General features: G+C 56.3%; 1 protein-coding gene across 1 annotated transcript in view; it reads left to right on the plus strand.

Annotated features, from left to right (window-relative positions):
* The window catches only part of FRMD5 (FERM domain containing 5), a gene marked incomplete at its 3' end in the record, with an annotated part of 13753 nt that overhangs the window by 499 nt on the left and 13025 nt on the right, over window positions 1–229 (plus strand). The window lies entirely within an intron of this gene.

Consider the following 229-nt stretch of genomic DNA (forward strand, 5'->3'; position numbering starts at 1 on the left):
GGGTTTGACACTACTGTGAAGGCCGAGAAGGAGATCTCCTGAGGCTGGATTTGTGGGGCTGTTTCTAGCACAGCGCCGTGTTTTATAGCTGAGCTTAGTTCACATGACAGCTTCGCGCCGAGAATCCAAACACTCGTGCGTGTTGCCTTGTGCCACAAAGAGTGAAACAAGACACAGGAGGCCGGCAGCAGGACCTGCTCTGAGCTGGCGGTGCAGCCCCCAGCACAGG

This window comes from Apaloderma vittatum, unplaced genomic scaffold (assembly GCF_000703405.1).
Source record: "Apaloderma vittatum isolate BGI_N311 unplaced genomic scaffold, ASM70340v1 scaffold32645, whole genome shotgun sequence".
Lineage (NCBI taxonomy): Eukaryota > Metazoa > Chordata > Aves > Trogoniformes > Trogonidae > Apaloderma > Apaloderma vittatum.